Genomic DNA, 26,163 nt, shown 5'->3' with positions numbered 1-26,163 from the left:
GCAGCGTTAATGTATGCCTACTTGTGACAATAAAGATTATTATTATTCTCAGCAATGTTATTTTTCGCCCCTTGGGATACATTCTTGACCTTCTGCCAATGTCATGGTTAATGTTGTGCCCGTAGCATTCATTCATTAGCACTATCTGCCAGGGGTTCTGTCAGGGTCATTCAGTTCCTGAACATATTATAATCTTGCTCCAAACATGGACAAAAGACTTGAAATTGAGAAAGGATACAAGAGTGACTGCTCTTGACATTAAGGCAGCCTTTAACTGAGCTATCAACCTGAGGAAAATTGACGTCAATGGGAATCAGGGGTAAACATCTGCACTGATTGAAGCCATATCGAGCACATTTGACAATGGTTGTGGTTGTTGGAGGCCAATCATTTTAGCCCCAGGACATCACTGCAAACGTTCCTCATCACCTGAGGCCTAACCACCTTCACCTGTTTCATCAAAGACTTTCTCTTCCTGATAATGTTTTTTTTATAAATGTTTTTTTATTGAGTTTTCATATTTTATATATGACAAATTACAAGTTATTAGAGAGAAAAAAAAAAGGAAAACACAAAAATTTTACATGAATATTTACAGGTAAGCATCTTCATAACAATAATTGTGGCCGCCCCCTTTAGCCAGCATACATATTTTACATTCCCCAATATGGCCGAGGCACATGTTTATAGGCATTTATTTATAGTTTGGTTTTGGGCCTTGGCTTGCCATCAAACCCCCATACCGAGCCCGTAGCCCCCCCCCCCCCCCCCCCCTCCCCCCGGCTACCTTCCCCCGATTCCCGCCCATTTTCCCCTGGTTCTTGGCCACCCGACTATTCTTCCTCATGTACGTTGGCCACAAACAGGTCCCGGAACAGTTGCATGAATGGCTCCCACGTTCTGTGGAAGCCGTCGTCCGACCCTCGGATGGCGAATTTGATTTTCTCCATTTGGAGAGATTCCGAGAGGTCGGACAGCCAGTCTGCAGCTCTGGGTGGTGCTGCTGACCGCCAGCCAAACAGGATTCTACGGCGGGCAATCAGGGAGGCAAAGGCAAGGGCGTCCGCCCTCCTCCCCAGGAATAGATCTGGCTGGTCTGAAACCCCGAAGACCGCCACTATCGGGCATGGCTCCACCCTCACCCCCACCACTTTGGACATAGCCTCGAAGAAGGCTGTCCAGTACTCCACAAGTCTGGGGCAAGACCAGAACATGTGGGCGTGGTTGGCCGGGCCTCTCTGGCACCGCTCACATTTGTCCTCCACCTCCGGGAAGAACCTACTCATACGGTTTCTCGTTAAGTGGGCTCTATGTACCACTTTTAGTTGCGTCAGGCTGAGCCTTGCGCACGTGGAGGTGGAGTTGACCCTATGCAGTGCTTCGCTCCAGAGTCCCCACCCTATCTCCATCCCCAGGTCGTCCTCCCATTTCCTTCTTGTTGCGTCCAGTACGGTGTCGTCCCTGTCTACCAGTCGGTCATATATGTCACTACAGTTCCCTTTCTCTAGGATACTTGCGTCCAGTAGGTCTTCCAATAGTGTCTGTCGTGGCGGTTGTGGGTACTTCCTTGTCTCCTTTCGTAGGAAGTTTTTGAGCTGCAGGTACCGTAGCTCGTTCCCCCCAGCTAGCTGAAATTTCTCTGTCAGTTCGTCCAGTGTTGCGATCCTGTCGTCCGTGTATAGGTCCCTGACTGTCAGTGTCCCCCCGTCCTGCCTCCACCTTTTGAAGGTGGCGTCGGTCAGTGCTGGTTTGAACCTATGGTTGTTGCAGATGGGAGCCTTGTCCGACATTTTGTACAGGCCAAATTGCTGCCGCAGTTGGTTCCAGGATTGGAGGGTGGCTGTCACCACTGGGCTGGTGGAGTGTTTTTTGGGTGGGGATGGGAGTGCTGCCGTGGCGAGGGCCCGGAGGGAGGTTCCCATGCAGGAGGCCTCCTCCGCACGCACCCACTCGGCTTCTGGCTCCTGGATCCATCCCCTTACTCGCTCGGCTGTTGCCGCCCAGTGGTAGAATTGTAGATTCGGGAGGGCTAGCCCCCCCCGGATTTTGTTTTTTGTATGACCTTCTTTGGGATCCTAGCATTTTTACCCCCCCATACGAACGCCATGATATGTTTGTCCAGCACTTTGAAAAAGGCCTTGGGGATGTAGATCGGAATGGATCTAAACAGGAAAAGGAACCTGGGCAGTACGTTCATTTTGATTGTCTGGACTCTCCCCGCGAGGGAGAGCGGGAGTGTGTTCCATCTTTGCAGGTCCTTTTTAACTTCCTCCGTCAGGCTGGTGAGGTTCCATTTGTGGATCCCTTTCCAGTCATGGGCTATTTGGATCCCCAGGTAGCGGAATTTATTTCGGGCTTGTTTGAACGGCAGGCCCTTTAGTGCTGCCCCCCCCCCCCCCCCCCCCCCCCCCCCCCCCTTGCGGGTGTACTGGGAAGATCTCACTTTTGCTCATGTTGAGTTTGTAGCCCGAGAAGGCTCCAAACTCTTTCAGGAGCGCTATGATTCCGTCCATGCTGCTTTGTGGGTCCGAGATATAGAGGAGCAGATCATCCGCATAGAGTGAGACTCTGTGCTCTCTACCTCCCCTTCGGATCCCCCTCCAATTTTTTGCTGCCCTGAGCGCGATTGCTAGCGGTTCGATTGCTAGTGCGAACAGCAGCGGGGACAGTGGGCATCCTTGTCTGGTGCCCCTGTGCAGCTGGAAGTATTGGGAGTTGGTATTGTTGGTCCGTACACTCGCCATGGGAGCATTGTATAGGAGCTTTACCCAAGCGGTGAACCCTGTTCCAAGCCCGAACCGCTCCAGTACCTCTATGAGGTATTTCCATTCGACTCTGTCGAAGGCCTTTTCTGCGTCCAGGGAGACGATCACCTCTTGTGTTCTCTCCCCGGAGGGGGTCATTATCACGTTGAGCAGGCGCCTGATGTTCGCGGTAAGCTGTCTACCTTTGACGAAGCCCGTCTGGTCCTCTGTGACCACCTCAGGTACACAGTCTTCTAGCCTTTTGGCTAGGATTTTGGCCAGTATTTTGGCGTCTGCGTTCAGCAGAGATATGGGTCTGTATGATCTTCCTGATAATGTTGGCAGTTGAGACCTTCACTGATGCTTTCACAGTGTTCAATACCGTTTTCAGCTCCTCAAGTACTGAAGCAGTTCATGTCCAAATGCAGCAAAACTTGGGCAATATCCAGGCTTGCACCAGCAAGTGGCAAGTAATATTCACGGCACCCAAATTCAATGCAGTGACTATCGCCAACAAGAGAGAATCCAATCATCTCCCTTTGACATCCAATGACATTACTATCACTGAACCCTGCACTTTCAGCACTCTGAGGGTTAGCATTAACCAGAAATTGAACCAGACCAGCCACATAAATAGCGTGACTATGAGAGTAGGTCACAGGCTGGCGATTCTGTTGTGTCTAATGCACCTCCTGACTCGCCAAAGCCTGTCCATCTACAAGGCACAGGTCAGGAGCATGATGGAAAATTCTCCACTCGCCTGGATGAGTGCATCTGCAATAACATGGTGCGGCATGGCGGCACAGTGGTTAGCACTGCTGCCTCATAACCTGAGGGATCTGGTTTCAATTCGGGACTCGGGTGACTATTTCAAATTTGCACTGGGTTTCCTCCGGGTGCCCCGGTTTCCTTCCACAGTCGAGAGGTGTGCAGGTTAGGTGGCTTGGCCATGATAAATTGCCCCTTAGTGCCCAAAAAGTTTAGGTGGGGTTACTGGGTTACGGGGATAGAGTGGAGGCCTGGGTTTAAGTAGGGTGCTATTTCCAAGGGCCCGGTGCAGACTCAATGGGCCGAATGGCCTCCCTCTGCACTGTAAATTCTATGATTCTATGAACACAAGAAGCTCAGCATCATCCAGCTCTTGATTGCCACCCCATCTGAACATTCATCCCTTCCACCATTGACTCAAAGTGGCAGCCGTGTGCACCATCGACAAGATGCACTGCAGCACCTCACAAAGACTCCTTCGGCAGCACTTTCCAATTCTGCAGCCTCTGCTACCTAGAAGGCCAGGAAAAGCAGATACATGGGAACACCACCACATGAAAGTTCCCCTCCAAGTCACTCACCATCCTGTGTGACACTCACCACCTCAGTGACATTTATGACCCATCGCAACATGCCATAGGCATGGTAGCACAGTGGTTAGCACTGTTGCTTCACAGCGCCAGGTTCGATTCCGGCTTGGGTCACTGTCTGGGCGGAGTCTGCACGTTCTCCCTGTGTCTACGTGGGTTTCCTCTGGATGCTACGGTTTCCTCCCACAAGACCCAAAAGATGGGTCAAAACCCAGAGGCAGCACGGTAGCATGGTGGTTAGCATAAATGCTTCACAGCTCCAGGGTCCCAGGTTCGATTCCCGGCTGGATCACTGTCTGTGCGGAGTCTGCACGTCCTCCCCGTGTGTGCGTGGGTTTCCTCCGGGTGCTCCGGTTTCCTCCCACAGTCCAAAGATGCGCGGGTTAGGTGGATTGGCCATGCTAAATTGCCCGTAGTGTCCTAAAAAGTAAGGTTAAGGGGGGATTGTTGGGTTACGGGTATAGGGTGGATACGTGGGTTTGAGTAGGGTGATCATTGCTCGGCACAACATCGAGGGCCGAAGGGCCTGTTCTGTGCTGTACTGTTCTATGTTCTATGTTCTATGTGTTGTTCAGTGAATTGGGCATACTGAATTCTCCCTCAGTGTACCTGAACAGGCGACAGAATGTGACGACTAGGGGTTTTTCACAGTCACTTCATTGCAGTGTTAATGTGAGCCTACTTGTGACATAGATTATGTGCCTCAGAACATATTTCCACATGTCTTTCTCCCCTTGGCTGTCATATGCCTCACTAATCTATCAGTGTTATTCTTTTTATTACCCACATACTGTGTCCCATTGACCTTCTATCCATGTGGTTTTTCTTCACCCTTGATGCGGGGTGGCTATTTAATAATTCGCTTGGTGCAAGCGTTAAAGTACAGCAACGACACAATGGGTTGAATGGCCTCATTTGATACTGGAAACATGTCATTTGGTGCTGCAGTACGTTGACATACATTGCAGATTTTGTTGTTTAATGTGCCAAATTCACCGTTGGTTTTCTGTTTGCCTACATTTCTAATTTGCCTGTGCCACAACGTGTACGCAGTTGAACTGAAGATTTCCGATTCTGGTGCGACATATTTCTATTTTAACACGGGCGACCAGCGTGTTAATGGGACTGCTAAAATACTGGTGAAAGGTGCGTCACACAAATATGATCAAGGGTTTGTCTACTGCTATCTCCTGCAGTAATCGCCAAGGGTTACTTCCCATCAATACCCCTGGAACAGTCATACTGTTAAAATGTCTGGTGGAGTTTTAATAACCTGCTTTTGCAGAACAATGCATTTCAGTCTGTTATGGAAAGAAGAGAGGATATGCTGAAGGTTTTGAACAAAGGAAGCCCCTGTTGGTAAAGCTAGCTACTTAGAAGATGGAGAAAAAACTTTCCAAGAAAACCAGGCAGTGAAAACATGAGCACTAAGATGGAATATGAGCCATTACTGAAGGACAAGTGCGATCTTAACTCTGGGCTTTAGGAGCCTGCCAAATTATCTTTCTTCAGACAGCAGCACACCGCCGTGATCAATGGAGATTGGGCCAGTTAAAAACTTACATTTCAACTGCTGCATCACTGGTTTCCGCTTTCACTGATCAACTAACAGCCTGATGACAGCCGAGAGGAAAAATAACCTCTCAGGACTTGGGCAGAGCCTGGGTGAACTTGAAACGAATCCAGTAACAATGAGAAGTTGTGCAGGGACTCTGAGGAAGCATAAGCACAGTCTATTAGGCCAGGGGGTCACGGGCTGGAGCTACACGCAAAGAAACATGTACAGTCGGTGGTTGTGCAGCTCAAATTACTACAAGGAGGGCATCGAAAGGAATTAATCATTGATACAGTGCCATTCATGACCTCAGGAAGTCCTCAAACACGTTGCAACCAATGAAAAGGGTATAATGTAGGAAACACACTGGCAATACAGGGCAACAAGTAATGCAACATCACCATAGTCCCAGATGACAGCTTTCCCCTTTGAGATGGCTGGTGGTGATTTAACCTGAGGTGAGGGGAAAGGTTGAATAGCCTCAGCTGGCATGGGAATTGAACCCATACTTCTGGCCTTTCTCTGCATCACAAACCAGCTGCCTAGCCAAGTGAGCTAAACCGGGACCCTACCAGCAATGACTGGCCTGTTGAAGGATAAATATTGCCCAGGGGACTCCCCTTCAAATAATAGCACAGGATCATTTATCACCCATTTTAGATGGAAGATGAGGTAGGTTATGGTTGAATTTACCAGCAGAAAATTGATGTATCCCATAAAACAACACTGAAGCACCTCCTGAGGCTATGAACCCAGGTGTCTAGTTGCTGCTTCTTACAACAGGTCAAAATGGTTCTGGGATTTGCCCTGTTTTTTTACAACAGCAAGATGGACCTGCATTTATAGAGCACTTTCAAAACATCCCAAGGCATAAAAAAGGGAGATATCGGACCGTAATCAATAGATTGGTCTAAAAGGTGGGTATTGGAACCATCTGAAAGGAGGAAGACAATATAGAGGGGTGAAAAGGTTTGAGGAGGGAATTCCAGACTATAGGGTTGAGGCAACTGAAGACAGGGCCACTAACGGCGGAGCAATTAAAATTGGGGATGTGCAACAGGCCAAATTAGAGGAGGGTGTGCATCTGAGGAGATTACAGAGGTCGGGAGGGGCAGGGCCTTGAAGGGATTCAAAAACCATGGTTGAGAATTTTTAAGGTTGAAGGGTTGTTTAACTGGATGTCCAGGTTAGGTCAGCCAAAATTGAAGTGATTATGGAGCAGCATTTAATCTAAGTTAGGACTCGGGCAACACGGGTTTGGATGACCTCAAGTTTACAGAGGGTGGAATGTGGTCGGTCAGCTGGGACTGAATTAGAAAAGTCAAGTCGAGCGATGACAAAGGCATGGAGGCAGGTCTCAGAACTGTGTAGGGGTGGAGTCAGTAATATTAGGGATGTAGAAATAAGTGGCCTTAGGGACTGTGCGGACATAGGGTTTCTTGGTAGAAGTATGGTACTGAGGTTGGGAATTGTTTGGGTCAGCCTCACACAGTAGCTAAAGTTAGGGATGGAGTCAGTCCTGAAGGAACAGAGTTTTGAGCAGGAACTGAAAATGAAAATCGCTTATTGTCACGAGTAGGCTTCAATGAAGTTACTGTGAAAAGCCCCTAGTCGCCACATTCCGGCGCCTGTCCGGGGAGGCTGGTATGGGAACTGAAGACCGTGGCACCAGTCTGAGGGATACCAGAGTTAAATGTGGTGGGAACGGGAAGAGAAGCCACTGATGGGGATTCGCTGGCTACGATTAGATAGACAAGAAATCTAGTGAGATAAGTTTGAGATTATGATGAGATATGAGAGGGCAGCTCTTGAATGGTAAATGTCCATAAATTAGATTTGAGCTTCAATCATTGGTGGATGGATTTAATTCAATGAAGCAATACCACATATTGTAACAGTACCCGCCTGTGTTATAAGTTCCACTTGGGCCAAACTTTAGAACTAAGTTTGTGCAGCCAGAGTTATTTAATAATGTGGTTATTTGATGCTGTAAACAGAATTCCTCAGTTCGATGAGTGTAGTGGCACATCTTACATCACACCCTTCCAGTGGATGAAACTATCTGTATACTTCACAGAGGAACATTGAAGGGTGTGGAGTTGGAGAAGGAGGGTGGGCAATGTGTCTATCTCTGCCCTTTAATGTTCCCTGATTGAACAGAGGCCACATTCCTGCAATAGGCCAGGATGCTTTTGCAGGAGAAACTACCATTATTTTTCATCCATTGAAGGGATGCGGGCACCATCGACAAGGCCAGCATTCATTGGAAATTTGACTCTATTCAATCAGGGAATGTTACAGTACAGGATTAGACATGATACCACCCCTCTTGGTGCTAAGCACCATTAGTTGACCTTTTCAGGTGAACTCCATACTCATTCGCACCAAACTCCCAGTGCCCACCATGTGTGGAGATGACCCATCCCTGTTAATTAGGTATCTGGTCTGGCCCTCTTCACTTTTGCCCTACTACTCTGCACATCCAGAAATGGAGACGAGCTTCCAGAAATATTGGAGGCACATATTTAAAGAGTTGCCAAGAGTGACGGGCAAGCAAAGCATCAACACTTGTATTTATTTCCGCCTGCACCTCACCGACATACTTTGGAGGAGTGCAAAGTCATTGAGTGGCATCACTTGTCACTGGGGTGAGCCCTTGAGACCACTTTCGGAAGTTGTTCAATATCGTGCGCTCTATTAAAAATGCCATCACAAACAACCTTTCCAAACGCTGCCAGGCAATTGCTGGATCGTATAGGCAATTTCTAAGACTAATTTAATTCCTCTCCCAAATGCCTATGTCCAAGAATAAATTCCAGACGTCCAAGTATAAAACAGCAATTTGTTTTATGTCAAATGCTTTTCTTTCTCTCATTCACCAGCCAGTTCAAGACACTGGAGCACATATGCTTTGCTGGCACTCCCAGAGGAGTAATAAGAAAGTGCTGCACTGATTAAGATGCTGCCTTTGAGATGAAATATTAAACCCAGTTCTCTCTGGACCAGGAGGTTTTCAAACTCAGGATCGTGACGCCCACGGGTGAGTCGAGAGAAGGGTTCAGGAGGGTCGTGGTGTAATCGGTCAGGGCATTCCCAATTGTGGGAGGAATGGATAACGGCCGCGAATGGCTTTTGAAAATGCCAGCCGCAATGGGCTTTTGAGATTGCCGGCCATCCCACGCCGGATCAAGCAGTGTGCAGACCCGGAGCCCAGCGGGTTAGATCGTCACCTCCTGACGTCAGCGCGCTGACTAGGGCCAGTGTCTTTCAGTAAACGGCGGAGTCCTCCCACCGGAAACGGTATCAGAGAATTGGTCATGTACCCCGTACCCTGATGTCACGTGTTCTGGGCACGAGAGAGATTCTGCCATTTTGTAGCTGCCAGCAGTGCTGGTGTGAACTCCAGGGCCTCTGCTGAACAACCCATGAAGAAGAAGCTGAAAACAGGAACAAAGCAGCATAAAGATGATTACTTGAGGTGTGGGTTATTAACTGTGCCTCTCCAAATCAGGATTCAAAGTTCATGTGTGTTATCTGCAGGGAAGCACTGGCAAATTAAATTTTAGACCCCTCAAAACTTCGAAGGCATTTGAAGATTAAACATGGTGAGTTCAAAGATAAAGCTCATTATTTTTTTCAACAGTTGCAGTGTGATCGTGAATCATCAGTTGAAGTCATTATCAGATATGTAACAATGAATAACAAAGCAAGTGAGATTGTGAGGACCAAGCAGGCTCGCCTGTCAAATTAAAGGTAAGTGAAAATGGTGGGTCATTAAGGCCAGCTGGTGTGGGTCGCAAAGGTCGGCCAGCGTGGGTCGCAAAGGTCGGCCAGCGTGGGTCACGAAGGTTGGCCAGCTTGGGTCACGAAGGCCGGCCAGCGTGGGGCCCGAAGGCCAACCGGTGTGGGTCACGAAGGTTGGCCGGCATGGGTTACAAAGGCCGACCAAAGGACAACCGTTGTGTGTCGCGAAGGTTGGCCGCCATGGTTCCCGAAAGTCCACCGGCGTGGGTCACAAAGGTTGACCAGCATGTGTCGCAAAGGACAGCTGGTTGGTAAAAATGGGTCCCGGGAAAAACGTTTGAAAAACACTGTTCTAGACTGATGTAAAAGTGCCCATGGTGCTATATTGAAGGTGAACAGGGGAAGCCTCTCTGGTGTCCTAGCAATATTTATCCCTGAGCCAACATCACGAGAGCAGATTATATGGTTATTGTCACATTGCTGTAAGTGGGAGATAACAGTGTGCAAATTGGCGGTCATATTTTGGATGTTACGGCAGTGACTACGTTTCGACAGCTCCCTCTGCCTCAGAGTTTGTGCCATTACAAAGGACATCTTCTACAGCATCAATCAGGCAGTATTCAATTTCCCTCAGCAATTTCCCTTTTTGCTTCATCAGTGATAAATGAGTCATAGTCCACAAAGGGCCACAGACCCATTTCTCTCCATTAGAGAGCAACAATTGGTTATATATATTTAGCTTGAGCAGCACCACTCTGCAAGGGGAGGCAAGGTGCGGACGCAGGCCTCAACCAACTACTACAGCTTCAGAACTATCTCATTCGTTGAGATTCCTAATTAAAGATATTTTTAATTTGCAGCTCAGTTGTAGTTGTACCGAATTTATGGTCAACAAACAGAGATGTTCAGCCCATGGACTCCAGGCTGAATTTTACCCCAGCCACAGGCTTTCTAGGTCTGAGCTTGCTCCACTCAGATCCTTTGGAGCTCGGCCGTCTTAAAAATTTGAGATTAGACTTGCTTGACCGAATCAGAATTATAATAGTAATCAAAATGACTGCACCAGGGAGATTGGGAATTGACTCAAGCATTGGGTAACGTTTAACTCTGAATTCAGTTTAGGGAGAATTACACCATTTTCCCTCAGATCCTATGGGCGCGATTCTCCGCTGCCCACGACGGGTCGGAGAATAGCTGGAGGGCTTCACCGACATTTTTCACGCCCTCCCGCTATTCTCCCCCCCCTCCCCCCCCCCGCCACGGCCGCCCCACGACACGAATCGCTGCTCGCCGTTTTTTACGGCGAACAGCGATTCTCCCCAGGCCGATGGGTCGAGTTCCCAGGCCTTTACGGCCGTTTTTACGGCAGCAAACACACCTGCTTGCTGCCGTCGTAAATACGGCCGCAATATGCCCGTTCTGGGCATCCAGGGCCCCGATTGGCACGGCTGTACCACGGCCGTGCCAAGGGGGGCATGGGCCCGCGATCGGTGCCCACCGATCGCGGGCAGTGCGTCCGTAACAGACGCACTATTTCTCCCTCCGCCGCCCCGCAGGATCAGTCCGCGGGGCGGCCGAGGGAAATGACGGCCCCGCGCATCCTGCGCGTCAGCCGGCGTGACGCTTGGCGCGCGGACTTAGCGACGGTCGCTAAGGCCGCGATGCCATGCTTCACGGGGCCCCGCTGCTAGCCCCGCCTGGGGGGGAAAATCATGTCCCAGGAGGGGCGCGGAGGCTGTCGTGAAACACGGCCAGTTTCATGGCAGCCTTTACGATTCGCCGCATTTGCGGAGAATCGCGCCCATATCTCTCTTGTGGGTTAAACCACACTCCAGAGCATGGGAAATATTCTAAGCTGACACTTTGGATAAGTGTCCATTCTTGTCTGCTGATGTTCCTGTGAAACTCAGGGAGCATTTTCTTTCCTAAGTTACAAGTGGTATATTAATACAACTGGTTGTTGATTAGAATGTCGTTGTTGCCCACTACCGGGGATGAACACTGATATTCTGCTGATACAGGCTTGGGGAATGGTCATCTTGCAGACACAATGTGAAGCTAAAGGGACAGAGTACTTTAACGTCAGTTCACTATTTCTTTCACATCGCACTGAGATTTCAAAGCTCCAGAATATCCACTGAGCCGTACCATTCACACACAAGATCCCTTCAGCCTGACAGTTGCGTTGTCACACCGGTCCAGGAGATGCCCCATTCCACAGAAGACAAGGTCATCACTTTTATGTTCCGCCTTCTCAGGAAGCTGCCCTTGTCAGTGATCTTGCTTGCGAAGAGACTAAAGTGGGACAGGCAGCCCTTAAAGGGTTACCAAGTGAGTAAACTGCGAACCTTCACTTGCAATTCACTTAATGACCAAGAGGTGTCAGCTTAAGACTGCGCAAAGCTCTTGCAAATTGGAACGTTTTGAGAAAGTCCAACTCGAAACATTCAACAAGGATCAGCAAAAGGACAAAAAAGTTCAAACCTTGTTTGGGGGGAGGGGGAGGGGAATGATGGTGGAGCAAAAGAATCTCATCCTGACGTGACAGAGAGCTATCTATACAGATCGATAAATAGGATATTATTGTTAATAACTGGGAGACAGTCACTGACGGGGGTTGTGACCCCTGGAAGATGACTATTCAGAAAGCTACTGCAAGAGATGAGCAGAAATGGCGGCTCTACTGGCCGTGAAGATGGTCCAGAGAAAACAGAGGCCAGTGAAGTGTGCACCTTCTCAGCCCACTGTCCTCCCCCGTAGTAAATGTGGGAGTGACTGTCATGCCAGAGTGAGTCTCCTGAACCACGCAAAGCGATTTTTAACAGTTGACCACCACAACACAAAGCATCTACGGGCTACCTCGATACAGACGTAGTGACTGAGATGTAACTATACAGTGATAGAGATGAATCATAGAATTTACGGTGCAGAAGGAGGCCATTCGGTCCATCGAGTCTGCACTGGTCCTTGGAACGAGCACCCTAACTAAGCCCATACCTCCACCTTGTAATAATATAATAATAATAATAACCGCTTATTGTCATAAATAGGCTTCAATGAAGTTACTGTGAAAAGCCCCCAGTTGCCACATTCCGGCACCTGTCCGGGGAGGCCGGTACGGGAATTCAACGCGCGCTTCTAGCATTATTCTGCATTACAAGCCAGCTGTTTAGCCCACTGTGCTAAACCAGCCCTTCCACACCTCCACCCTATCCCCGTAATGCCACCTAACCCTTTTTTGGACACTAAGGGCAATTTAGCATAGCCAATCCACCAAACCTGCACACCTTTGGACTATGGGAGGAAACCAGAGCACCCGGAGGAAACCCACGCAGACACGGGGAGAACGTGCAGACTCCGCATTGTCAGTGACCCAAGCTGGGAATCGAACCAGGGACCCTGGAGCTGTGATGATGGGTGTATTCTACTGGCAGCGCCGGAATCGGAGCGAGATGCAGCAGGGAGAAGCCTTCCCCGGGAACCCCAACAGCCAGAATGCCTTGCGAGGTCGATCAAGATCTTGTGAGGGGTCCCGATCTGGGTCCCACCCATAATGGTCATGACCCAGTCTGGGACTGCTAAGTGTGTTCAAGAAGTCACTTAACCACGCTGACGCTGGATCTAATTGGTTCCCGGCATCTATTGGTCTCCCCAAGGACACCATAGCCCAGTGCTATTTACCACTTTCCACACAAATGTGGACCAGGCAGAATGGCATTTGGGGGTGGGGTCTCCAAGGCCAATGGAGGCCCAAGGGTGGTCAGGGAGAGGGCAGAGTGGCACCCTGGCTCTCTCCCTGGGCACTTTGGCATTGCCAGGCTGGCATCTTGGCATTGCCACCCTGGTGCTGTCAAGGTGACCAGGTGCCATTGCTAAGCTGGCAGGATTGCATGGGTTGGCAGTGCCAGGGTATCAAAGTGGCCAGGGTGGCACTGCCAAGGGTCAAAGTCTGAGGGTGTCATACCGAGACAGATGCACAGAGTCATTAATTCATCTTGGCACAGAAGGGAGCCATTTGGCCCATCAAGTCCATGGCGATTCTCTGTGGAGCAATCCAATTAGTCCCATTCCCTGGCTTCAAGCCCATATCACTTCATTTGAGTGTGTAAAAGAAGTTCTTCCTCACATCCCTCCACATCTCTTGCCCAAAACTTTAATTTTCTGTCCCCTAGTCCTTGAACCAATGTGCTTTGCTTTGTTGACCTAATCCAAACTTGTCGTAATCTTGGACCCCTCTCTCAAAGTCTCCCCTCAATCTCTTCGTTATAGGCGGCCATAAGTGGTGTCTGCTCCCAGAACATGGGGCGTTCCATCAGGCATCAATAGAGAAAAGTAAATGAGGGTGAGATGAGTGTCAAGAAGAGGGAGTCACCAGTGAGGGGTGGGGTAGGAGGGTCGGAGGAAAGGGTGGGTCTTGGTGGGCCACCCCCAACACCCACCCTTGAGTGAAAATCGAATGAAGGATCGATAGATAAAGGCAAAATGCGGGTAATGTGCAGACACTGGAAATCTGAAATAAAATCTGAAAATGCTGGGAATACTCAGCCGGTCTGGCAGCGTCTGTGGAGAGAGAATCAGAGCTAACGTTTCAGCTCAAGGAGCCTTTCTCTGGAATGGATGTCACGAGGGAAACCAGCAGGAGGCAGTCTCCATAGTGCTGAGACTGGTACCCCAATGCGAATGTGACTTTTAAAGAAAGGATTGTATTTGTATAGCACCTTGCACAACGCCAGGGTGTCCCAGTGCATGCTCCAAACAATGGAGTACTTCTGAAGTATCATCATTGTTGTTAGGTAATGTAATAAAAGTGAATTTTCACCCAGCCAGGTCCCACAAAGAACAATTTGATAATGACCAGATAATCTGATTTTAGTGATGGTGGGTGAAGGATGAAAATAGCGATAGGTTTGCTATTTTCACTTGAGCGGGCAGGCAGGTTCAGCATTCATGGCATGTGGGCCTCACTGGCTGGCCCAGCATTCCTTTCCCATCCCTAATTGCCCTTGCACTGAGCAAGGCCATTTCAAAGTCAACTGAGTCATATGGAGGCCAGACCAGGTAATGATGGCAGATTTCCTTCCCGAAAGAGACTTTAGTGAACCAGAAGGGTTTTCTTACGGCAGGGCGGCACGGTGGCAGAGTAGTAAGCACTGCTGCCTCACAGCTCCAGGATCCCAGGTTCAATTCCAGCCTTGGTTTACTTACTGTGTGTGTGGAGTTTGCACTTTCTCCTCGTGTCTGTGTGGGTTCCCTCTGGGTGCTCCAGTTTCCTCCCACTGTCCAAAGTGAAGCTTAGTTGGATTGGCCATGCTGAATTGCCCTTAGTGTCCAAAAGGTTAGGTGGGGTTACTGGGATAGGGTGGAGGTGTAGGGTTCTCTTTCCAAGGGCTGGTGCAGACTCAATGGGCTGAATGGCCCCCTTCTGCACTGTAAATTCTATGAATTTAATATAAGGGGCGGAATTCTCCGCAAGGCCCGACGCCGTCGTGAAACCCAGAGAGGTTCACGATGGTGTCGGAGGCCGCTCCTTGCCCCCTATTCTCCCCCCCCCCCGGGAGGGGGCTAGGAGGGCTGTGCCGTGAATCTCGGCCGCGGGGCCTTGTCGCTGGCGTCAAGACCCGGCGCGCTGGGAATGACGCGGCCGGCGCGCCTAATGACGTTAGCCGCGCATACGCAGGTTGGCTGGCTCCAACCCGCGCATGTGCGGCTGACGTCACGACGGATGACGGCTCAAACCCGCGCATGCGCGGTTGCCGTCTTCCCCTCCGCTGCCCCTCAAGACGTGGCGGCTTGATCTTGTGGGGCGGAGGAGGGGAAAGAGTGCGTCCCTTTGAGACGCACGCCCGACGATCGGTGGGCACCGATCGCGGGCCAGTCCCCTCCCGAGCACGGTCATGGTGCTCATTCCCCTCTACGCCCCCCCACAAGCCACAAAACAACATGTGTCGGCGCCATGGTCACGCCGGCATCGACCACGTGTGGTTGCCGCCGGCATGAACCGGTCGGGAACGGCAGGCCGCTCGGCCCATCTGAGTCGGAGAATCATGGGCCACCGTGAAAAACGGTGGCCCGCGATTCTCCGAGCGGCATGTCGCAAAATGTGTCACGCCATTTGGGGGGGGGGGGAATCGCGGGGGGTGCTAGAGCGGCTCTACCGCGATTCTCCCACCCGGCGTGGGAGCGGAGAATCGCGCCAAGATTTTTTTTATTGGATTCAAATTTCATCATTTGGGATTTGAACCCAGTTCCCAGAACATTACTCTGTGCCTCTAGTTTGCTAGTCCAGAGACAATGCCACTATTCCACCATCGCCTCTTTGAAAGATGCCGCCCTTCCTCAGTACTTCATTTGAGTGTTGCGCTTGGGTCTCTGGAGTGGGACCTGGACCCACAAACGTAGGGGCTAAGCAATTCAAGTGCTACAAGTCACTGCCAACACCAATGTATTCTGCTTTTGTAAGGATAAAATCATATTCCTTTCAGCAAGAGACCTTTAATCAGGACAACGCGGATTAAGTTGCCCCTATTACAGTTCGGCATATCAAGGAGACAGAAATGTGTCGGCTCAGCTAGCCTGGGTTCAATCAAGCTTTAACATGACCCTGGTACATCACTTGCTGTACTGTGCACTGCGACTGACCTATAACCAAGGTTAATGGAATGGTTTTAAAACCAACCGTCAGGGACACAGGCTAGAAATAAACAAGGTGGAAACAAATCACTACCTCAGGCACACTGGGGCGGAAACCGATCTCTACACCTTGATCTTTGATCCACATTTTAAAGACTTTTATGTAGCAGGCTTTTAAGGCAAAAAGCACAATAAACAGTGTTTTTATTACGAGGTTAGAACCACCATAACACCACCTGGTTCTTATCCACTCACCATCTGCTGCCACTTATTGTTTGGTTCCTTCTTCACTTTTGACTGATAACCTCGAAGACATGTTTAACTCAGAGAGCTTTTCAGAATTAACATATCTCATGGAATCCTCGAACTAGTTATGATTCAGGGAGGAAGCAAACATGGAATCTAAGAGACTGGGAAGATCTAGAGTAGGTCTGGCAGTGGTGATGTGTGATATGTGTACAACATCTCTGAATCTATCCTGTTGTACACAGGATTGATTATTTACTCACAGGTCTGGCTGTAAATAACAGCACAGGCTCTGCAGCTAACATACCCACATGTTCCACAATTAACAATACTTAATCAGACAATGAGGGTAATTCTGTGCGATCGTTTAAAATAGGTGCGAGAGAGTCAGAAATTTGTTTTGCACCTATCCCCCTTGTGTTTGTCCATTGAAGTCAATAGGACGACATGCAGGATGTTGTGGGGAGTGTTCAGTTGTCACATCCTCTCCATCTGTAACCTTCCCTGAGGCCTTCCTGCCCAGAATCAGCATTTCTGTTTCTTTTTAAGGAACGAGGGGGGGGGTTAAAATTCACAGTCCACAACAAGTCACAGATCTGGCCCTACGCGTCGTGGCTTGAAGTGTGTTGGAAATAATAAAATAAATGAAAAGTTATCTTCTGTAATCATTTGGGAGAGCGGGGAGGAGGGGGGGGGGGCAGTAATATATACATGTCTGTAAATGGTTTGCACTGAGCGACCTGACCAGACGTAGTTAGGATAAGACCAGGTTATGTTCCTCCTTCTCCTCAGGTACCATGCCACATGAGGGTGGCAACCATGGACTTCCATTGGATTGATCTATGATTGTCCTTGGCAGCGTACTCCAGCGGTTATTGCTGTTACTTCCTGCCAGGTAGCTGACCAGAAATCTCTCCCACTTCTTACTGTCTGTTATCAGGCATATTGGAAGGATTTACAGGCTGTAATATGACCCTGCCTGGTCATATTACAAATGCTCCCTCTGTGACTGTCGGGTCTCGATGTGATACTTGAACCCAGAGCTTCTGGTCAGGAAGGTGGGACGCTAGCACTGCACCATAAGATGTCCCAGGTTACATTCCTGGATTGAAATTAAGAGTCCTGAGCTAATGATCCAGTATGTTCCCAGCCCCATGGTGGCAGTACTAGAAGTGGGATTGGTGGGCAGGAAAATAGCAGTAAGCTGCTTTGGGATGGCTGCCTGGCACATTCCCTTTTCCTGGGATATTTCCCAGAAGTGGGCTGGGTTACGGATCAGCTGCCTGCTGGGAGGAAGCAGCTAATTCAAATAATGGAGGTCTCGAATGGTCTGATTTTTTAGGCGCCCTGGCATTTTGTCGGTGGCAGGACACTTTGTGCCACCTGGAGCTTTCACTACCTGAAGGCGACCTCCCTGCAGCAGTAGAGGTGGAGACTCCATTCTCAAAGAGAATTCCCAGACGGGAAAGGCCGCCCCTGAAGCCTAAAAGGTGTGTTGTTTCATGATATAAACGGCAATCACTCATAAGGGATTGGGTAAACATATTGTGGGTTCATTTACTTCGACTCGGCATTGAGAATATGCAAACAGAGGTAGAAAGCTCGAAGACAACAGCAGCAGAGGTGCAAATGTGTGAACAGCTCAAAGGCAAAAGTGAAACTGTGACTGGATCACACCCTTCAAGTGATGACATGCTGTTATCCTTTAAAGGTGTATTGTAAAATCTCCTTTCTTTTTAAAAATACTTTCCCCACTTACAAAGCAGTATGGCTATTTACAATACATGTTTATGTTTAGTTGCCATTATGTGAGTGTATAAGACTGGTGAATCTGAGATTCCAAAGAGTAACGATAATCTGCTGGTAGGCCTAGATCTTGTAATGGTGACCTTGTCTGGACGTTTCTTTCACTTCTCACAGTCATCTGTGGGATTATCTTTGATGTTGTTCAAGGGCGCCTTTTGAATCTTGCTTTTGATGCACTAGGAATGTACGATGGTTGAGGAGTTGGACTGGATCTGATTTGTCCTCGGTCACAACTCACCATCGCACCTCTGTGTGCAATAACTTCATAGGACCTGGGATCCAAACAAATCCTTTTCACCTCGGTTGGTTGCCATGTTTCTTCTGTGGGATGCTGGATGCAAACTTCTGGTCCCAATCCGAAATTTGGCAATCCTGTACCTGCATTTCTACCGTGCACCTTGGTCACCTTCTCTTGTAATTTTCAAAGATTCTCTCTCGTTTCTGAGAGAGTAGAATGGGTGAGTGTTACAATGACCACGGGGAAACCATTGTTGACCTCCCCGTGGTGCATGGATTATGAGCTTCCCATATAGTGAGAGGAACCCACCCGGCTGGAGCTTGTTGCAAACATACATAAAAGCCGGCCCAAAGCAGGGCCTGGTATGGTCAGTTCACACAGCAAGGACCGGAGTGGGAGCGAGCTACTGCTGTGAGCAGAATATTGCATATAGTTAAATAAATCTCTCTACTACCACCGCTGGCTTGCCCAAGTTACTAAAGTAAGGGTAGGTAAACTTGTACTCGCTGGTCGGCCAAACATGAGCTCTGAGCTCTGTCAGTGATGGAATTGTTGCACTTCAAGGCATCACTCACAGATGTAACACTGCAAGGTGTAGATTTTGCTTGGTCTGTTTACATTTGAGAATTAGGGATTTCACCGTGAAAATCATTCATCCAGTTAAGCAGTTAAATCCAGGGTAATGAGGAGAAGTCGTGTGATCAATATTTCACTTCTCACACTTGAAATGGTTCACAAATAAATTGGAGTAATTATCTCTTTAGACGCACCAAATAAACTGATGTTAGCACTAAGAGTGTGTGGGACAGTTGTGCTTGACGGATTGTCCAATTGGCGACTAATTCGATAGTTGATAAAGTATTGATGATGACGATAACGATTGCCAGGGACATGCAAGAGGTCAGAAGTGATTTGGGACTATAGATGTGTTGGAGCTTCACGTGGGATCCATGGTGCTTTGCACTGACTTGGCATTTTCACTTGACATGCCTTGTACTTTTTTACGATGATTTCAACATCATTGTTTATAACCGGCCAATAGACTGTCTCTGTGGTGAGTCTTCTTATCAAATCTTTGCCATGTGTGAGTGAACATAGAACATAGAACATTTACAGCGCAGTACAGGCCCTTTGGCCCTCTGTGTTGTGCCGACCTGTGAAACCCCTCTAAAGTCCATCTACACTGTTCCCTTATCATCCATATGTCTACCCAAAGACCATTTGAATGCCCTTAGTGTTGGCGAGTCCCACTGTTGCAGGCAGGGCATTCCACGCCCTTACTACTCTCTGAGTAAAGAACCTACCTCTGACATCTGTCCTGTATCTATCTCCCCTCAATTTAAAGCTATGTCCCCTCATGCTAGACATCACCATCCGAGGAAAAAATTGATGAAATTGTTGAAGAATATCATGTCATAAATACCCCAGAATGCTGAACTACCTGCCTTTAAGAATGACACTCTGGAAGATACCTACCTCCAATAAGGTTTCATGTGTTCATGGACATGCTGAATTGATTCAGGCTTCTTGTAGTTGCTGGTATTTGCATTGCATCAAATGTAGTAGACCAATTAGGAGAACATTTGAAATGAAATAAAAATCGCTTATTGTCACGAGTAGGCTTCAATGAAGTTACTGTGAAAAGCCCCTAGTCACCACATTCCGGCGCCTGTCCGGGGAGGCTGGTACGGGAATCGAACCGTGCTGCTGGCCTGCTTGGTCTGCTTTAAAAGCCAGCGATTTAGCTGAGTGAGCTAAACCAGCCCCTTTCAATGAAGCGAGCTTGTATGTATCTTCTGTTTAATCTGTGCGAGTGTATCCAATCTGCTAAGTGTATCCAATGCGATCATCAAGTTACCTGGCTTGTACCTAATCTCACTTTCATAACCTTGAATCTTTATCAAGAAGGTGCAATTTTGGTGGTGTACTGGTCAATGGTTTTTACCATATTATCTTCAGTCAGCTCTGAAAAAGAGTCATACGGACTGAAAATGTTACCACTGGGCATGATTTAACGTCGAAAAAACAGTCCCGTTTCTCGCACGAATAGTGAGATGTTTCTCGCTACCTGCAGTGCCAGGAATGGCCCTGCTATCAAGCTGGACGCTAGTTCTTTTTTGGCTTCAGTCAGGAATAAGCTCAGCTCATCAGTGAATGACGACATTGGGTGCCATTTTTCAATGCCGCTCCAATCTCTCAAACCCCCTCAGACTCTCCACCACGGCTTCTGGGTCCCCCACCACACCCAATGCCCCAACTTACTTCTTAGTGGGTCCTTGATACCCCCCACCCCCTCACCCCACCTCTTAGGGGCAGGGCACCCCCGAGCCCGATCCCTGGCATGGGGAGCTGTCACCTGGGCAACCTGTCCCTGCCAAACTGGCAATGCCACCCAGGCACCCTGTCAGTACCAGCCTGGCATGATGGCAATGAACCAAGCACCCTGCCAGTGCCCCTGCCAGCCTTGCAATGCTACCCGGGCACCCTGTCAGTACCAGGGTGGCTCTGCCAGGGTGCTGGGTGGCAGTGCCAAGGTTCAAGATGGCACTGCCAAGGTGCCAAGCTGGCAGAGGGAGTGCCAGGGTACCACACTACCCAGAGCCCGACTAGTTGGGGCCCTCCAACAGCCTGGGAGACCCTGCCCCCCACCCTAGGTGCCGTCATGTTTGATCCATGTTTGTGTCAGCCAGTGCTAAAAGGCACCACGGCAAGGTCCCCAGGTGTGGGCGGCGTTCTTAGAATCATAGTGTTGAATTCCTACAGTGCAGAAGAAGGCTATTCGGCCCATCCAGTCTGCACCGACCATCTGAAAGAGCATCCCACCCAGGATCAAGCCACCCCCTCCCCCCCCCCATCCCTATAACCTAACCTGTATATCCCTGGACACCAAAGGCAATTTAGCATGGCCAATCCACCTAACCTGCACATCTTTGTATTGTGGGAGGAAATCGGAAATCGGAGCACCCTCCGGGATCCCAGGCAGACATGGGGATGATCTGCAACCTCCACACAGACAATCATCCAAGGCCGGAATTGAACCCGGGTCCCTGGCACTGTAAGGTCGCAGTGCTGACCACTGTGCAACTGTGCTGTCCATTTCTGAGCCTCGGGGAGAATCGAGTGCCGACATATTGAAATTACTCTGATAAATATGTAAATCTGGATCATGCTCAATGAGAAACATTCCACTAGATCGCATTTGATCTCACAGGGCATTCCGAGCATCGCTACTTTAACAGTCTCATTGCATCATCCTCCCCCTACTCTGTTTCAAGGTCTCCACCTGCTTCAAGGGGACCACCATCCAACGAAAAACCAAACAACGTGCCTCCATGACTACCATCCAGTGGCCTTGACATTAATTGCAATGAAGTGCTTCGATAGGTTGGTCATGAGGCACATCAACTCCATATTCCCATAATGCCTCGATTCACTGCAATTCGCGTTCTGTCGCAACTTGTCCACAGCAGATGCCAGCTCTCTGGCCCTACACTCATCCCTGGAACATCTTGAAAACAAGGATTCCTACATCAGGCTCCTATTTATTGACTACAGCTCCGCCGTGAACACCATAATCCCAGCCAAGCTCATAGCAAAATTTAGGACTTGGCTCCTCTCTGCAACTTAGCCCCCTACTATACTCCCTATACACACATGACTGCATGGCAAAATTTGTCTCCAATCCATCTACAGATTTGCTGGTGACACGACCGTAGTGGGTCGGATCTCGAACAACGATGAGTCATAATACAGGAGCGAGATAGAGAACCTAGTGGCATGGTGTAACGACAACAATCTCTCCCTCAAAGTCAGCAAATATAAAGAGCTGGTCATTGACTTCAAGAAGCAAAGTATCGTATGCACCCCTGTCTGCATCAACGGGGCCAAGGTGGAGATGGTCAGCAGTTTCAAATTCCTAGGTGTGCACATCACCAAAAATCCGTCCTGGTCCACCCACGTCAGTGCTGTGACCAAGAAAGCATGTACGGATAATCTGTCTGAGCTGCTCGCAGAACATTACTTTTCAATATATGTCGGTACACGTGGCAATAATCAAATCAAATCCAATCCAATCACCAGTAGGGTGAGGCGAGGGCGTTCGATTGCACCCAGATTGTTTCTCCCTCCCGCACTGCTGCTGCCAGACCTGCTGCATGTTTCCAGCATTTTCTGTTTTTATTCCTGTGGTCAGTCTCAATCACAAATGCTTTGTCAAATAGATAGGTAGAAAAACACATGATTCCAAAGACTGTAAATAATGTTTCCCGATCTGTGTTGGAATAGTTGGAATAGTTGGTTTGCATCTCAGAGATTTTGAAATAGTTTGCCTTTTTGTAGTTGCTCCCAGACCTTCCTATGAGCCATCTATCTCCAGGGCAGCTGTCTGCTTAGGATTGTAAAATTGCAGAATCGATGCTTCTGATACTAACCGCTTCAGTGCTTCAAAGATGGCCTTCGTGGACAAAAGAAAAAGTAACAGAAAGATCATTAAGCTGGGTAGATGGGAAAGAACAGAATTGGGAGTACGGTAGCACAAGTGGATAGCACTGTGGCTTCACAGCTCCAGGGTCCCAGGTTCGATTCCCGGCTTGGGTCACCGTCTGTGCAGAGTCAGCATGTTCTCCCCGTGTCTGCGTGGGTTTCCTCCGTGTGCTCCGGTTTCCTCCCACAGTCCAAAGATGTGCGGGTTAGGTGGATTGGCCATGCTAAATTGTCCTGAGTGTCCAAAAAGGTTAGGAGGGGTTATTGGGTTACGGGGATAGGGTGGAAGTGGGTTGGTGCAGACTCAATGGGGCGATTGGCATCCTTCACTGTATGTTCAATGTTCTAACAAGATCCCTTCCTGTGCTATTAACACTCGCAGACTAAACTGGCTGAATGGCCTTTTTCTGTGCTCTATTTTCTGTGTAATCCTACCATGGTGTCCCTTACTGCCTCTGACAAAACATGTATTGTTAATCCACCAGTGTGTTTAGTGCACTAAGAAAGGAATTACACATGCTCACCGCAGGCAGCCACGTTGAAGCAACTTTAGTTTCACTTCGCCAATAGAGAGGGTGGCAGAGAGGGCTCTGCACTATACTACAAAGTGGTCAGTCGAGTCTATTCCACTTACCTGCACAAAGCAATACACAAAAGCATAACCACGGGACATTGATTATCACACACACTGCTCCACTATCTAGTATTGGTAGTGTGCGTTGAATGGCATTGTTTATTTTTTAACCAATTTTCCTGCCTACTTCCAGATGTGGAACTCCATGGACACCTGGCTTCCCTTCAGGGACTCATACATGACTTTACAGAGGGAGTATTAGAAGGCTATTTGATCAGGGGAATACCACAGCTGAGTTTGATCCAGGCCAAAGAACAGATCGTGTTTGCCAAAGAAACTGACACCTTGTGGACCTCTCCTCAGACAATTGTCAAGCAGCCCCATCTAGATGATGGCTTTTCTGTGAAAAAGTGTTTTGACTGACCTTGGGTGTTCAATAGAGGATATCACAAGCAATGAAGATGATATGGCAGGAAATATGTCCCATAGAGCACCCTGTGGCGTAAGAATCCTGTTTAAAGGCCTATCAGAGTCACTATTGTGCGGAAAAAGGCAGGGCGATGTCATTTGGAAGATGAAGTACACTTTTGAAAGTATCTGCTTATGTGGAACCGGGGAAAGTATCTAGAATTGATCTGAATCGGAACAAGTTAACCAAGGACTTTGGAGAGGAAAGGGAGGTTAGACATGGGATGAGGGCTGGTGTCAAAGATCTATTTTTTGAGGATTAGTAAAGAAAAGGGTGGACAAAGTTACTACGGTGAGCCATAATGTACCAAATTATCCAGCATGGCGAACGTTTGGGTGATTTGACATTTAATAAGAATAAGATCAAAAGCTGGTTCTCATAGCGCAAGTAGTTGCAGAAGCCTTCCAAGAGCACTTGAGAATTTAACTTGGAAAGTCAGCTGGTCTGGATGGAGTTCCAGCTGAATGTATCCCAGTCCTCGGCCAGAATTGTCCAGTCTGGATGGCTTTGTCAAAGTGTCAAAGAGTCATCCAGACTGGAAACGTTAGCTCCCTTCTCTCTTCACAGATGATGTCAGACCTGCTGAGATTGCCCAGTATTTTTTGTTTTTGCTTAAGTGATGAAATCTATATGCACTTCAGTGTCTGTAAGGTAGGAATGGTTTGTTATTTTAATACCATTTTAATTCCATTTCCTTCTTTCGATACCCTGCCCACCACTCCCTTCACCTGCTGAATTAGTTATTCTATTTTTATTATTGTACAATAGTCACATGTTTCCATGGGTTTAATTTGATCACATGGTCTATTTGTGAATTTTATGAATTTTTTGATGTAAGCTACACTGCAATTCAGCCTTTGGGTTTCTTGAATAATAAACCATCTATTATCACCACTATTATCAAAGATGTGTGATCTTTCGATTGAATTTTTGATTAATATTCAAACCGTTGACAGATTTCAGACTCGCAAAATATCCGAGGGCCAATCCAATGATTCGGCACTCCCAGTGGAAAGCAGGACTTGAAGGGAATGCAGGTTGGAGACGGGTTTCACTACCTTCGAGTTCAGATTTCGGCTGTTGGCTGGGAAATGTGAGGTCAGTGGACTTACTCCATAAAGCAAGGCCGCATCTGAGTGACCTGACCTACCAGAGAATTGAAAATGCATTGCGATATTATTAACTTTCATCAGACATTCTTCTGCTTCCGATTTTGACACAGACCTGAACCCGTTTACAATAAATAGACATTGCATATCCCTTTTCTGTTCAATTCTGTAGTAGGATTGGTGATAGATGCAGGAATGGCTGTCGGACTACCATTAGTGATATCTACACTTTGAGAAAGACACTGATTTGGAAAGACTTTAATTAATGCTGCTGGCAGTTACTGATGAAGGATATGTGTACAGTATTAGTATCTGCTGAAGTATGTCTTCAGATGTCTCTACAAAGAGTTCCTGGAAGGATAAACATTGAGGACAGTAGAGGCATTCACTGCCACCAGTGCTGTTGCATAGACGACCCCTGTCGAAATAAGTCACCTTATTTGAATCCTGTCTGCAAAGGCGGAACTTTTTCTTACTGTCCGAATGTTACTGTTATCCCTCAACCAATCAAAATAGATTAGCTATTGTTTGTTGGATTTAGGTTCAAACTGGTTACTACACTTACCTAAATAGCAGTCTCTGTGCTACAAAAGGAATGAATTTTCTGTGATGCAGTTTTTCAACATGCTGCAGATGTGCTGGACAAGTTGTTTCCTTATCTTTCGTTCCTATTATGGATATATTTTGAACTATTAAAGTTTGGATTTTGTGTGAGCGAGAATATAACAGGAGCCTAATTCAATATTACTTGTTAGTATTAGTATCTAAAGTCCAATTACCGCTATTGTCATGCATTCAGATGAAGAAATATTGTTCTATTTATAGGTCGTCATGTAATTTAACGTTTACCGAGATCTTAAAGAGCAATAAGCTATCTTTCTTGTCCGCTTGTTTTTCTGAACCCAGTCCAGGTTGGAAATAATCTTTCAGAGCAGCAACAACGAAAGACTTGCAGTCCCTTCGCACTATTAGTGCAAATGATTGAGCAGGGAGAATTGGCTCCTCTGGCTTAACTCACCACGAACATCTGGGGCTTTGAGGGCAATCTCCTTGGGTCAAAGTAACTTGGAAACATTGACCCTGTAATCACTGTCAGTTGGGATCAATGGATGTCTTTGAAGTAAGGGCAGTAACAAGATCTAGCTGCAATTGCTCAGGATAACTTTGCCTATTGTACAACGATAGTTTCCCTTTGTTAACCATTTATT

General features: G+C 48.0%; 1 long non-coding RNA gene across 1 annotated transcript; it reads left to right on the top strand.

Annotated features, from left to right (window-relative positions):
* The first annotated feature begins 9,298 nt into the window (after window positions 1-9,298).
* Window positions 9,299-25,830, top strand: LOC119968586. The gene is made up of 2 exons (XR_005461144.1): window positions 9,299-9,410; window positions 24,803-25,830. It is a non-coding gene; the product is annotated as an uncharacterized LOC119968586 (long non-coding RNA).
* The last annotated feature ends 333 nt before the right edge of the window (window positions 25,831-26,163 follow it).

This window comes from Scyliorhinus canicula, chromosome 7 (assembly GCF_902713615.1).
Source record: "Scyliorhinus canicula chromosome 7, sScyCan1.1, whole genome shotgun sequence".
NCBI classification, from domain to species: Eukaryota; Metazoa; Chordata; class Chondrichthyes; order Carcharhiniformes; family Scyliorhinidae; genus Scyliorhinus; species Scyliorhinus canicula.
The sequence above is the reverse complement of the archived record's forward strand: the minus strand, read 5'-3'. Positions and strand labels throughout refer to the sequence as shown.